This window comes from Botryllus schlosseri, chromosome 11, assembly GCF_051294905.1.
Source record: "Botryllus schlosseri isolate E-star chromosome 11, Bs_hap1, whole genome shotgun sequence".
Taxonomy (NCBI): domain Eukaryota; kingdom Metazoa; phylum Chordata; class Ascidiacea; order Stolidobranchia; family Styelidae; genus Botryllus; species Botryllus schlosseri.
The window spans coordinates 6469631-6483904 of record NC_137246.1 but is presented as its reverse complement, the minus strand read 5'-3'; the positions used below and the strand labels follow the sequence as shown (position 1 = coordinate 6483904).

At 42.2% G+C, this 14274-nt stretch overlaps 1 protein-coding gene across 1 annotated transcript in view; it reads right to left on the bottom strand.

Annotated features, from left to right (window-relative positions):
* The window catches only part of LOC145451167 (4-galactosyl-N-acetylglucosaminide 3-alpha-L-fucosyltransferase 9-like), a 100775-nt gene that overhangs the window by 21318 nt on the left and 65183 nt on the right, over positions 1-14274 (bottom strand). The window lies entirely within an intron of this gene.

Sequence of the window (14274 nt, the reverse complement as noted above, 5' to 3'; positions counted from 1 at the left end):
GTATAAGAGTCACATATATCTTTTCAGGTTATAAAGCGAAAATTCCCCAATTGCAAAGGCTACAATGCAGTGGAAGATTCACTATTTCGCCACATTTCCAATTCATGATGACAAAACCTTACCCTTAGACGATTCGTGACTGAAATTTGTGAGTTGGACTTGGACGCGACCTTTCTTAGAATTACTCAGACTCGGGCTAACTCGATGGCAAAATGGAAATGACTCGAGTGGACTTAGAGTGACTCGGAATGCCGTGAATTTGTTAGAACCATGGACGCAAAAAACTAATCGCGTGTCAGGGTAATAACTTATAGCCCGATAGCTTTTATGATGGCATCATACATTTGTCCGCCCATATGGTGTCTATATCTTATAATTAATATATATCAAGTACAACAACAATTCTATTCAAATAGTTATAAATGTGATGATTCTTTTCGTGCAAGTCCTAAATTGATACAAGAGTAAATCACATTTTGATGATGTGTGTTCACTGTCAGTCTGCTGGAAAGGCTCACTTTCAATAGGACAATTCATTCCGCCAAATAAGCCATAGAATACCCCTGTAAATGCTGCGGCCCGCGGCGTCGTCAAAACTGGAAAACTGGCCCGCGAGCACATTTGAGTTTGAGACCTCTGGTTTAGGGCGCAGCTATCAGCGCTGGAGCTTGTCTGGGTTGAAATAGTGCGCAGCTATCAGCTCCGGAGCACGTCCGGGTTGAAATAGTGCGCGGGTATCAGATTCGGAGCATGTCCGGGTTGAAATAGTGCGCAGCTATCAGCTCCGGAGCACGTCTGGGTTCAAGTAGTGCGCAGCTATCAGCTCCGGAGCACGTCCGGGTTGAAATAGTGCGCGGGTATCAGATTCGGAGCATGTCCGGGTTGAAATAGTGCGCAGCTATCAGCTCCGGAGCACTTCCGGATTCAAATTCATTCATTACATGTCATGCAAGGACTATCTTCGTGATTTTCAGTGTACAGACGGGCAACTTTTCCAGCCGGCGGACCGGATATAGGAAAATTAGGTAGGCTACTTGGTGGGCCGGATTGCTGAATCGATACATTATTCGCCCATTTATCCACATATACAAGGAATAAACCGTATTTAACGAATGTATTTTAACGACAGCAGCGTCACTTCAAAGCCATTTCTCGCCGATAATGACGAATACAATGTGGATTTGAGAATAGCATTGTCACACAGGCGCCGCGATGTCTGGTTTTATCTGATTAATCAACACACGGTGCAATCCCTAATTAGATTTCAAGCCGTTCGATAACCCCGGTACAGCTAATTTACAAAGATATCAATTCATTAGGGTTGAGTACTTGAGTAAGTGACGAGATATCGTCGTTGTTCAACTGTGTGGCCTGATTAATCTCAATATTGAATTCATGCGGTCCGCATCCTCTACGAAATTTGAAAAGCGGCCCGCAACCCGTTTTGAGTTGGCGACCTATGGTATAAGCGGTGTCTTACTGGGGTTACCGTTACCATGCGACCTCTTTTAAGAGATTTGTCCTCTTTTTTGACTTTTTTGGAAGTGTCGTCGGAGGACCACCATATGTCCTCTTTTTTGAGATTTTCCTATTTTTTGAGAATTTTTGTTAAATATATGGCGAAGTCGACTGAGAGACAGTAAATTAGCACTGAAGTAACGCTCCAGCGGCTATTTCGGGATATGAGCCGGAAAGTTGACCTTCTTTTAGTCAACCAATTGATAATGTAAAAGGAAAAACTGTATTTTGGGCGCTGAGAGAGAAAGTTGACCTTTCTTTGATTTAGCCAACCGACCGCGAAGTGGGAAAAATTGACCATTCTTCGATATTTTCTTCTGGTTTTGCAAGTCAGAAATTTTGAAAAAGTGTCATCTTTTCAGATTTCCAAAACATGGTAACCCTACGTCTTGCAAAAGCCTAGAAGTGTGTCGTGCTACAATTCGGCGGTTACGGAATGAAAAATAAGAAATATCAGCCTGGTGTAAATGACCATTGTATAGTCGACAAACACCATGATTACCACAAACGACATTAGAGTTGAGTACATTGTAAATGACGATAACGCAAGTCTTCTCGCTTCGACGTAAGCTCCACTCTCGCACGTTGCGCATGCGCGCACAGCCGCACACGTATATAATAACATACAGTCACTAAAATTTGACGTAGTAAGCAAGTATAGTTGGAAATCTCGGCAGACTGGGTCCGCGGGCCACATTATCATGTAAGACGGAAAACTATCCGCGGGTCGGACAAAATCCCTTCGCGGGCCGCCTCTGATCTACACCTATGACTCGACTTGACTCAAGTCATTTTCTCAAAATACGGAAATGACCCGACTCGACTCGAGTCTATATGTGTAATGACTCGACTTTGACTCGAGTCATTGCACATGACTCGAACCAAGTCATATGACTCGACACTCAGACGGCCAAGACTGACATTTCATTGCAATTTCGAAAAATAGTAAATTAGCCACCCTATTGTTACTGATACTTGAAAATGCGACCCGGAACCATTAAAAGTGAGGAAAATTAGTATATTATAAATGCGAGCTATTCGATATCACCAAACAGAGTTATAGAAAGTGGGTTTAACAAGACTATAAATGGAAAATGAGCAGTCAACACATCACTTGGACTTGGACTCGAGTCATAATACCATGACTCGGACTCGAACCTCTGCTCGATGACTTGGACTCGGACTTGACTCGGTGGCTGCAACCTATTTCAACTCAGACTTGCTCCGGATCTGATAGCTGCGCACTATTTCAACGCAGACTTGCTCCGGATCTGATAGCTGCGCACTATTTCAACCCGGACGTGCTCCGGAGCTGATAGCTGCGCACTATTTCAACCCAAACAAGCTCCAGCGCTGATAGCTGCGCCCTAAACGATACGTGACCTTTAAATGACCTGTATGTCTGCGATTTTTGGTGATAGATGTGATAGCTGAGTATATCCACAGTAGTGATAGTGATAGCTGCGCACTATTTCAACCCGGACGTACTCCGGAGCTGATAGCTGCGCACTATTTCCACTCAGACTTGCTCCGGATGTGATAGCTGCGCACTATTTCCACTCAGACTTGCTCCGGATGTGATAGCTGCGCACTATTTCAACCTGGACGTGCTCCGGATCTGATAGCTGCGCACTATTTCAACCAGGAAGTGCTCCGAATCTGATAGCATGCGCACTATTTCAACTCAGACGTGCTCCGGATCTGATAGCTGCACACTATTTCAACCCAGACAAGCTCCAGCGCTGATAGCTGCGCCCTAGACGATACGTGACCTTTAAATGACCTGTATGTCTGCGATTTTTGGTGATAGCTGCGATAGCTGTGATAGCTGAGTATATCCACAAGTGATAGCTGCGATAGCTGCGGGAGCTGCGATAGCTGCGATAGCTGAGTATATCCACGGGGCCAGCAATTACTACTAAATAAATACAGTCCATCCTCAAGATTACCGGACCACGACTGACCTATCGATCTCGCTTCCCATGACATGCCGCCCTATTTCTTGTGGCATTCTTTTTCTATACTATCTTCTTTACTTTCATTCAGTGTGCATGCCTCCTCTTTACATCGCCTAGGCCAAGGTGGGTGTCAGATTCCATAGACTACTCCTAGTCGCTTCGACATCTTCCTTTCTTTTCATTGTATCGCATTTTTGTGGTGTATTGAACTGATAAAATTGCTAATAAACCAATGATGATGATGATGATGATCTCTGCTACAAATTCTCAGCCAGCAAATACACCAAACGTTACCAACGGGTTAGTCAGTAGTCACAATATTTATGTTTTGTTCATAAAGCTCATTCATTGGTCACTATGCTGCTACACTACAGAGACACTCTTATTTATTTCCTAATCGGTAAAATTGAACTGTGCATTTATAGAGATTGTAGAGATTATAGTGTACACCAGGGGTGGGCAAACTTTTGAGCTCGCGGGCCGCATTCAACATCTGAATCCATTCGCGGGCCGCACTATATATAATTGAGATCGTAAACCAAAACGCAATATTGCTAGTATAGGATTATATAGTGAGGACATGGAGATAATGTATATGCTTATTTGAAACAAACCAAACATTGCTATGATGATATCGTACACGCGCCAGAAACAATGGCGAGATTTCATAGGCTGGTCGACCTCAATAACCAATTTGTCAAAACTATAGAGATGAAAGTCGGTTGTCCCGATTCTTAGAACAGGATTGAAGTTTAAATCTGTGAGCAGTGATCTGTTCATAGATTTACTAATTCCGCTTTGGGCTCAGTTCCAGGACCCACAATGCTGACAGCATCATAACCATGTTAGCTCCAAACACGCTTCTACTATATGCGTCGATTTCGCGCCCCCTTATCGTCATATCACAAAACGCAACCAGGATGCTATAGCAAACCTAACGGATAGTTTGGTGGCATGGGAGGTTACGACTATTGACGAGAGATTTTTTAATATTAAATTCATACTAAATAAAGAGCAATAATTATGAATTGAAAGTAAATCGCGCCAGGCGCGAAAAAAATCTCAATTGAGCTCAGCAGCTTCGCGATCCCCTTCAGATGCTTTCATGACCCCAAGGGGCACGCGTCACCCAGGTTGAGACCCACTGCTGTCTTAGAATTATCATGGTGAAATATACTAAGAAGAAGTTTAATCAAGTCCCTGCATTAATTCGATCAATATTTTTAATAAATTTCTTTAGACTCTCGCTGGCCGCACAGAACGGTGTTGCGGGCCGCATGCGGCCCGCGGGCCGTAGTTTGCCCGCCCCTGGTGTACACTGTACAATCTCTATAGTGTATTCATAGTGTCCTATATGGTGTCGACACAGGCAAATCGCACGCCTTAGTGAAATTGTATCACGTCACAATTTCGATTTGGCTACAGGCAATTTGACGGTCCTTTTTGACCGGCTTGCCGAGCATTAAATTTGGTAAAACGGGTATCAATCGAAAGCTGACTCTCCACTGATTACGAAAATATAAATTTTATTCCGCTCGTGGCCCTGTAACTCCCACAATCAGCCTCGAATTTTTCATTGTTATGGAGATTGGCATTGGGACGCAACAACGGTGTCTAACTCTTTTTCTCTCTCGTTTCGCCAGACAGCATTGTTACGTCCTGAGCTACTGGAATCGGATTAGGATTGGACATGGACTTGAAGGTTCGGATTTGGATTGGATTAGGACATAGAAATTTCAAATCCGCTCATCTCTTGTGGCGAATGGTGACAACATAGTGTCCTATATGGTGTCGACACAGGCAAATCTCACGCCTCAGTGAAATTGTTTCACGTCACAATTTCCTTTTAGCTACAGGCAATTTGACGGTCATTTTTGACCGGCTTGCCGAGCATTAAATTTGGTAAAACGGGTATCAATCGAACGCTGACTCTGTACTGATTACGAAAATATAAATTTTATTCCGCTCGTGGCCCTGTAACTCCCACAATCAGCCTCGAATTTTTCATTGTTATGGAGATTGGCATTGGGACGCAACAACGGTGTCTAACTCTTTTTCTCTCTCGTTTCGCCAGACAGCATTGTTACGTCCTGAGCTACTCTCTCGTTTCGCCAGACAGCATTGTTGCGTCCCAATGCCAATCTCCATAACAGTGGAAAATTCGAGGCTGATTGTGGGAGTTCCAGGGCCACGAGCGGAATGAAATTTATATTTTCGTAATCAGTGCAGAGTCAGCTTACGATTGATACCCGTTTTACCAAATTTAATGCTCGGCAAGCCGGTCAAAAATGACCGTCAAATTGCCTGTAGCCAAATGGAAATTGTGACGTGATACGATTTCACTTAGGCGTGAGATTTGCCTGTGTCGACACCATATAGGACACTATGGTATATTCATATTGAAATAAACCCGACGAATTGGAAATTTTTCCTTCACAACCAACAATTCTCTTGATTTAAAAGATAACTTGACATAGGGATACACCTCTCATGTTAATTGGCACCGAGTGTACCATATAGTTTAGTGTACCATAAGTACATTAATAACCAGAGGTGGTCACTGCTGGTCATGCAGTAGCGAAGTAATTCTACTTTTTTGAATTACTCAAGTAGTTTCTGCCACTTTTGTTCTTACTCAAGTAGATCTAATTCCCCGCTACTTCTACTTCTGCTTCGTAATATTTTGTGATCTACTTACTTACTTTTCGCTATTTTCAGTTTTTCAAGTAGAAGTAGTTTAATCCTACAATCAGAAAGATAGCCTGAGGAATGTCGGGGCTCTTTTCACGGAGTATCATCATATAATTTTCATAAAAGTTGAGTAAATCCCAGAATTTTCGTCGCGCTTCGTGAACAGTGGATATGGAGAGACCTCTATCTATATGATTTCACGAAAGTATCGGTGAATATAATTTAGGTAGCGGGTTGCGTGGTTCCGTTCACACCACATTGTCGCTCATATGAAACATTTCATCACAGTATATGGCCCATCATAACGTTTGAAACTAATGTTTCGCAATCTAGCATTTATTATATCGTAATCTAGCAGTCCATGGCGTGTCGTAATCTGGAAAAGTGGACTCTGACTTATTTTTTAGCTTTATACCTGTTTTAGCATACTACGTTTGAAACTTTCTGGACTAAAGACGTGAAATACATTTTCCGCTTTCAGAAGTAATACTTATATGTCTCTTTCAATTCCCAGTATCGTACTTTGAGTTCTAATTAGTTTCGTTTCAGTTCTTTTGTCTAGAGAACATATACATGTTGAAGTGAAAAGCAAGTGCAGTAATGCCTTTCATTTCCGGATAGAAGCTACACGATATGGAATTTTTACGATCTACGATATTTTTTATTAATCGCGCAAAGTGTTTGCACCGAGTCCGATACAACTTCTCCGTATTGCTCCGCGACAAAACTACGGGCCTTATAATAGTGGGAGGGCGCCATACTGCAGTTGACTGTGTCATATTGAATTGGACACGAGTATAGGGATCAGGCTAGGCAATAATAGCACAAATACATCCTGTCATCGAACGTAAAACAATTTCACTATGAATGTGGATTGCTTCCGGCGGATATTTTATATTGGCAATCGAGCCTATTAATTCCCACAGCAATTATAATATACACTGCTGCAATAACCAACAGGCTATCAGTGTTGGGATGACTCGAATTATGAGTTGACTCGAGTCACGTTTTTCTTATAATTTGGACTCGAGTCACTGTCCTAAATTCACTTGATTCGGACTCTACGTAAGAAAAAAGAAATATGTGATGTCTCGCGACTAGGAGTAAAATTTTCAAGTCATCGAATATTTTACTTCACAACGTTTCCGTTGCACTGAGCAGTGACCACGTCACTAATTGCTATTCTTTTTGTACTGGATTCAGTTTCCGTTGGCGGTTTTGATATTGATCATTCCTTCAGCAATGATATCGCAAACAAAACCGCATCTATGATAAGCCCTTAACTACCATTATTATAACCATGACTGAAAATATGATATCACTATACACTACACCAGGGGTGGGCAAACTTTTGAGCTCGCGGGCCGCATTCAACATCTGAATCCATTCGCGGGCCGCACTATAAATAATCGGGAATATAAACCAAAACCCAATATCGGTATTTGATTATATAGTGAGGACATGGACATATATTTGCTTATTTAAAACAAATCAAACATTGCTTTGATGATATCGTACATGCATCAGAAACAGTGGCGAGATTTCATAGGCTGGTCGACCTCAATAACCAATTTGTCAAACCTATCGAGATGAAAGTCGGTTTTCCCGATTCTTAGAGCAGGATTAAAATTTAAATATGTGAGCGGCGATCTGTTCATATATTTACTAATTCCACTTTTGGCTCAGTTGCAAGACACACAAATCTGACAGAATCATACCCATGTTAGCTTCAAACAAGCTTCTACTATTTGTAGATAAAATATAAATACTCGAATTCTACGCATACAGATAACGAATCTACTTAATACACGCGCGAATCGTTTTTATTGGCACATCATTAAAATAATTAAAACTGGAGTAAAATATTTAAAACCGGAGTGGCCCATCTGAAATCACACTCGTGGTCCGAATTATATCAATATCGTTTAGGATTCCTGTGATTTTTAGCAGTGGAAACATTTTAAACTGCGTGGGCCTTGAGATGGTTGCACCAGAAAATAAACTTAAAAAATAATAGGAAGTATTTACCTTAGAACAGTGGTTCTTTTTAACATTTTAAGTCACGCCCCCTCCTTATGTTGGTGAAAGATTTTGCGCCCTCCTTATCGCCATATCACAAACGCAACCAGGATGATAGCAAACCTAATGGATAGTTTGATGGCATGGAAAGTTGCGACTATATGGATGAGATATTTCAAAATATGAAATTCAGATTAAATACGGAGCTATAATTAGAAACTGGATGTAAATCGCGCGGAGCGCGAAAAAAAATTTCAGCTGATCTCAGCTTCGCGCCCACCTTCAGATGCTTCCACGCCCCCGAGGAGGGCGACCCCACCCTAGTTTGAGAAGCACTGCCTTAGAATTATCACGGTGAAATATACAAAGAACAAGTTCAATCAGGTCCCTGCAATAATTCGATTTTTAGCACGCATTTTATCACTAATTTTAATAAGCTCCTTTAGACTCTCGCGGGCCGCACATAACGGTGTTGCGGGCCGCATGCGGCCCGCGGGCCGTAGTTTGCCCACCCCTGCACTACACCATGCATAGCTTCATTCCAAAAGTGACGCTTCTGTAAACTATATTCGAGTCGCCACTAAGTAGAATATCTGTTTTCATCCGTGTTGTCTGAATCCATATTGGGGGTATACATCTGACATTACGAATCGGATTTACGAGCTGGGCGATAGTTTTGTAATAACGATAGGCTGTGCACGCTTTTTCGGATGTCGGTCGTTCGAATGTAGTTTAGACTTAATATTCAATGGAATAATTGAATGGTTAAAATATCTCCCAAATATATGTAAATAGTTCACGGTATATGTTAATAGGCCAGTTGATGTAGGGTTACCATATTTCTGTGACACAAATTCCGGACACTCTTTAGCGCCCACTAGAGGATTTCAAAATGAGCTATACGGTCACACTAGCAAAGCTTTGCTCATAGACCAGAGGCGGTCACGATCCGGTTCAGGAGTATATGTGGCTGTGTAACCGGGACCGAAATCACATTTTCAGCCCCTTCCCACACTCTTATGTGCGGCCCGCGAGACTATAAAGAAACTTATTAAAAATATTGATAGAATGCGTACTAAATATCGAATTAATGCAGACACTTGATTAAACATTTTCTTAACCTATTTCACCATGATAATTCCAAGGCAGGGGCCCGAAGCTGAGCTCAACTGAAAATTTTTTTCGCGCTTCGCGTGATTTACATCCTATTCATAATTCTTTCCTAGTATTTAGTCTGAATTTCATATTTAAAAATCTCTCATCCACAGTCGTAACCTTCCAAGCCATCAAACCATCAGCCCACGCAGTTTAAAAGGTTTCATCTGCTAAACATGACAGAAATCCTAAACGAGATTGACATAATTCGGATCGCGAGTGTGATTTCAGATTGGCCACTCCAGTTTTAATTATTTCAGTGATGTGCTTATAAAAACGATTCGCGCGTGTCTTAGGTAGATTCATTCTATGTATGCGTAGAATTCGCGTATTTATATTATATCTACACATAGTAGAAGCGTGTTTGAAGCTAACATGGTTATGATGCTGTCAGCATTGTGTGTCCTGGAACTGAACCAAAAGTGGAATTAGTAAATCTTTGAACAGATCGCTGCTCTGAGATTTAAATTTCAATCCTTTTCTAAGAATCGGGACCACCGACTTTCATCGCTATAGTTTTGACAAATTGGTTATAGAGGCCGACCAGCCTATGAAATCTCGCCACTGTTTCTGAGGCTTGTACGATATCATCAAAGCAATGTGTGGATTGTTTTAAATAAGCATATATATTATCTCCATGTCCTCATTATATAATCAAATAGCCTACCAATATTGCGTTTTTGTTTATAGTCCCAATTTTATATAGTGCGGCCGCAAATGGATTCAGATGTTGAATGCGGCCCGCGAGCTCAAAAGTTTGCCCATCCCTGGCGTAATCGTACATCGTTAAGTCATGTTCAGTTGTTCACGTCCCACCGATAAGCTTGTTTATCAGCCATATGTTGGTGTGCACCACGGAGCGTTAGAAACACCCCACATCCAGTGGTTTCCAACTTTTCATGGTAGCGACTCGATCTCCAATTTGAAAATGTACCGTAGCCCGAATCGAAATTTGACGAGCTGATTACTAAAAGAAGTCAAAACCTTTTGCCCAGACTTACTCACGGGCTATTTTGGAAGCTGATTACATTCAACATATTCGCGAACCGCAGAATGAAGGCAAACGACCGCCAAGTTTGGAACCACTATATATCACTGAATAAAACATTTAAACGGCCTTAAAGATCTCCAGGAATATGCCGTTCTCCCATAATTGCGATTACAATTAGCCTTATTCCAATAAATGAAGGTTGTTTTTATTTATATTTTATTGCACTTTTTGTGAGGGTGGTAGTCCCCATATTAAAATTAATAGACGTGATAGCAAATCATCGCGCGCAGCGCGAAGAAAAATACCATGCATTAGCATAAATATTCCCCAAAATAAAGTTTTCATGTTAATTTACGAAAAAAATATGAGCCTATGTCAAGTCTTCAAAATTCCGGACATTTGGCATATTTTAGAAATTCCTTCCGGACGCTAGTTTGAACAGTGAAATTCCGGACATGTCCGGGAAACTCCGGACGTATGGCAACCCTAAGTTGATGCTACGTTTCAATGGTTATACTTATTACAGTCGAATCCGGACTCTTTAGTTCCGCCATCTAGGCTGAATTTAGCGGAGAAACGGCGCTGTCCGAATTAAGCGAAAATCAATTGCTCATTTCATGGTCATGCGTAAAGGCAGACAACGCATTAAAATTACTGTTGCGTACTAAATGAATTGCAGCGTCACTATCCTACAGTGCACTGATCGCATAATACGCACAAGAGTTATGCCGGCTGGTGAATTAGTACAGTCACTCGATACCAAACGTGCCTTATTAATATGTAATACGCACATTGGCCTATAGCAGTGGTTCTACACCTTTTTGACCTCGCGGCACACTTTGAAAATGAAAAATAATTCGCGGCACACTAGCACAGTTGTTCTGAACTCTTTTGACTTACGGCAGAGGCAAACTACCAGAATGCGTATAGCAGCAACCATAGTCTTACAGAGGTGGTCACTGACTAAGTAGGCTACTTCTACCTTTTCGGAGCACTCAAATAGGCTTTTCTCTGCTTGAGTTTCTTTTATCTCAGCGGACATCTCACAAATACGTCTGCGAATGGTATCATTAGACATGGGAATCGTTTTTCTTCCCAAACATTTATTTACAATTTTATTGCAGGTCGGAAGAACGACTTTCTCCGCTTCCGTGTAAGGTTTTGAATTATCCGCTATTAACTTCGTTACCACATAGCTGGCCTGCTGAGATCTCGTTTAAACTTCAGGCTGAGCTTAATTTCATGAGATTGGCTTGACAAATAAAGTCATCCGCATTGTCGATGTAATTAATCGTCCAATCACGATCGTCACTGACAGATATAGAGGCGTGAGGTGTGGGATGCCAAACGCATTTCCACGCAGATCGTGTAATCGCTCCTGTGAGGATAGCACCTCAATAGTGTTGCTGGCACCCACTCGCAGATGAATTGTAGTTCCAACAAACCGGAATAATAAACCTCAGCGGCGGGGAAATTTGTAACTGATATAATTTGATTAACTTTATTTTCAATTCTCGTATTTGTCGTCTGCAACATAACGTTGCGCCCTGAGCCTACATTTTACCTGCAGTGCTGGCACGCTACCTAACAATCGCAATGTGAAAGGCTTGGTAATTCTAATTTGTAAACGTGTACATCACTTTCAAATGAGTTCATTTCCCGATGGTGAGAATGCCTTCCTATAGGTGTTGGACGTTTATGTAGGCTTGTACTCGTCCTCCGATCTGCAAAAGCAGTGTCTTACAAAAAGGGAGGGGGGGGGCATGTTATAAGTTGACATCTCAGAAATCAAAGTCAGCAATATCGGTATGGAGTAAAATTATCATCGATGACAAAGAACAAATAGAAACAGAAAAAGGTCATCAACCTGCGTCATGTCCATGTTCTACATCCGGTTCTGATGGGGTGACAAGTAAAAAGTGAACACTTCTGCCACGCCTCAATATCACGGTAAAATTGCCCGAGTTTAGTTATCACCGTCCTAAATGCTACTATGCGTGGGCAAACTAACGTATCACAGTCATTAACGGTGGAGGCCCCAGTTTGATTCATGGCAGTTCAGTAGCAAGTAGCGAAGAATCGCAGATCTGTTAGATCAGTGGTTCTTAACCTTTTTTCCTCCAGCGCCCCCTTTCAAAAATTATCCTGCTCCAGCCCCCCCCCCCAACCTCATATTGTAAGGAATGTAATAAAGACAATGAGTAAGAGGGAGGACCGTAACAGCACTTCGTCAACCCCCTAAAACGATTGCCTTGCGCACCCATAGCGTGATAAACCAAACTTCTGAGGGCTTCGCCCCCAATAATCCCGTAGCGTGATTTCGATGGTCAGCAAAGTTTGTGTGGCCTGGTCGCCCTAGGTGCCAAAATTTTCTATAATACATGAATGAATAGGTGGTAATTACATATATAAGTCGCTATAAACTTCTTATCCTCTAAGCCCTCGTAATCAGATTTACCAGTAGCGCTGAGTGAGCTGTTGTATCGGAAAATAAAGGGCACGTAATAAATAATTAAACAATTAAACAATTATTAGGTACAATTAATTCGTTACCACGGCCGTAACAGCACTTCATCAGCCCCCCCCCCCCAAAAAAAAAACGTTGGTCTTGGCCCCCAACAGGGTGATAAACCAAACTTCCGGGGGCTTCGCCCCCATTCCTCCTACGTCTATCCACTGTTTGCTGATACTAGTCATCTACATAGGGTGTCCACTGTCCATTTACCGAGCCAGCTATTCTCGCCTGGACGCGCCAAGCGCGAAAAATTTCAATAATTAATGATTGAATTGGTCAATGTTGTACATGTAGGCCTATATTGATATGAAATTTATCCTATTTCTGCTCACGTAAACATATTTACCGGTAGAGCTGAACGATGTGTGATTGAAAGGCAGGACCCCTCAATAATAATTATACAACTTCGGGCGTTTACCCGTTGGCAGGAACGAAACGGCACTTCGTCAGAGCCCCCGAAAAATACTTGAGTCTTGGCCTTCCATGGGGTGCTAAACCATCCGCCCCCCATCACGTTGTTCGCTTTTGCCACGAAATCAGCTGTACTATTTAGCGAGCCAGTGCGAAGCCCGAAAAACTTCCTTATTTCATGATAAAATCGGTCAAGAAGATCGGGAATTGCATATATATTGCTATCAATTTCTTGTCCCATCTGCTCACGTTACCAGATTTACCGGTAGAGCTGAGTGAGGTGCAATGTTCCCTCTAAGCTGCCCGTGATGACACGGTCTCTGCGCACAGAAAATCTACTTTGCGCACAACAAATCCGAAGTTATGACCTTTTTTTAGTCGTTACGCACTGTTGTCCAAGGATCTGCACAGGGAGTTGTTGAGTGTGCGCAGACTCGTCAAAACGTAGAGGGAACATTGTGAGGTGTCTTGGAAACTGTAGGGTCCGTAACTAATAATTAAACATATTCGGGCGGGCGGACCCGTTGCATGATGTTATTTCGTGACCTCCTGTCTGCTATATCAAAAAATATAGAATCGCCCAACAGGGATATCGCCCAACAGGGATATCTAGTGCTATATATCCCTGTCGCCCAATCGTACTAAACTAAAAGACGCACACGATTTCAAATTGGTATTTCTTCACTGGCATATAATTTTTCCCTGCCAGATGGAATTCGTCTTCTGAGGTTCAGATTGCCAAGACAGGAACATTCGGTGCCAGTCATTTAGGCGCCTATGGACAGTTGAAACTATATGTCTTTTGTAGACTATATATAACGAAGTTTTCGGTGTTAATTTGCTCTGAATACTCATTAAGGATATGTCATACTACCACATCATCTACTGCGAAGCCATTTTCCTCCAGCGCCCACCATATCGCCCCCCTGAGCCCAGCGCCCCCCATATCGCCCCCTGAGCGTTTCCGCCCCCTTCAAAATCGCCAGCGCCCCTTGGGGGGTACAATGAGAGCCTAC